Genomic DNA, 1,467 nt, shown 5'->3' on the forward strand with positions numbered 1-1,467 from the left:
TTTTCACTACGTCATCTTGCATCCAGACGAGGTGACGCGCAGTAGATAATATAAAAGTTGTTGTCTGGTAGAAATCGCTCGCTTTTTCTTTAATAATGTGAATTGTATTATATTGAAAGAAAAATCTTTTTAACCGGATTGAAGCTATGTCTTATTATAAACTTATAGTTATTTTACATAATTTTAATTATTTTTCCCATGTTTAGCGTGATTTACAGGGTGCGTGGTCACGGTGACGGTTGTATTATATTTCTGTATGAAAAGGAGTGTTACTAAATAAAGTAGCTAAAATACTCTACTAAAATTAAGGTAAACTTGTTAAATACATAATCGTGCTATAAGAATTTTTAACTTGTAATAAAACAGATAGCACAATGTCTGGCCCCACGGTGCTTGTGTCTTTTGTTTTAATTGTATTTTGCGCGTCAGTTACACTTGTTAGCGCAGGTGAGTAAATTTTTAATGAATACTGTTTTCCTTGTATCAAAATACTAAATAATTCAGCAGCAATGGTTAAAATTAATTATTCTGTTTTAATAGTAGATTACAAGTTAGTATGTTTATTGTTTTATTTTATTGTTTTCTTTATAATATTTAAGTTATTGTATATCTTGTGTAGTCTTGAGCTTCTTGCATTGACCTTATTTAATTTAATTCTTCCTTAAAAGCATGCTTGAAAGTGATCACTCAAATGCGAAAGGGCTGATGTCTCTTTTAGATTTTATTGTTATTTTTTTATTTCCAACTATATTACAAAATAACATATTTTTGCGTATAGAGAAGTATTTGTTTTAACAGGTTAACTGACTGATGTTTTCTCCATACTTCATCATATTATATTTTTTTAGACGATGCAGCATTCAAATGTGGCGCCAATTCTTCTCCAACCGTATGTATGAGGTACTGTCCCTCTCAAGCCTGCAACTATACGTCAAATGGTCGTCTCTGCATTCCAGGACCATGCAGGAGTGGCTGTAACTGCCATGAAGGGTACTGTAAGACATCCAATGACGAATGCGTGACAATAATGTCATAATAAAAATTATGAATAATTTGTTTTTATGATTTCCCAGATCTATACGGGCTTATGATATAAGCGTGGATTTTAGTTCCATTTAGTAACGTAATTAAAGAGGTTCGATTTCTTTATCGGAATGACATCCATTTAGGTTTCTAAGTACGTGTATAGCCGGAAAGGAATCCGAGAATAAAAATCATACGTGAATCACGTTATAAGTGATTTTTAAATTAAAGGAATATTCAACAAATTATATTATACATTATAATTATACAATAACAACTTAGGGAACATTCAGAGTTTATTAATAATAATAGCCAGATTGTATCCGTTTCATTGAAATGTAGATTTTATTTGAGACATGGTGGTATCCTCACTATGTTTGCCTTCATCGTACTAGCGACAGTGCAAAGGCGGGGATCGATCGGATGACAGGTATTTTAAGACAG

General features: G+C 31.9%; 1 long non-coding RNA gene across 1 annotated transcript; it reads left to right on the forward strand.

Annotated features, from left to right (window-relative positions):
• Window positions 1–304: 304 nt before the first annotated feature.
• Window positions 305–1,052, forward strand: LOC123707446. Its single transcript, XR_006753501.1, has 2 exons — window positions 305–447; window positions 849–1,052. It is a non-coding gene; the product is annotated as an uncharacterized LOC123707446 (long non-coding RNA).
• Window positions 1,053–1,467: the final 415 nt, after the last annotated feature.

Source organism: Pieris brassicae, chromosome 3 (assembly GCF_905147105.1).
Source record: "Pieris brassicae chromosome 3, ilPieBrab1.1, whole genome shotgun sequence".
Taxonomy (NCBI): domain Eukaryota; kingdom Metazoa; phylum Arthropoda; class Insecta; order Lepidoptera; family Pieridae; genus Pieris; species Pieris brassicae.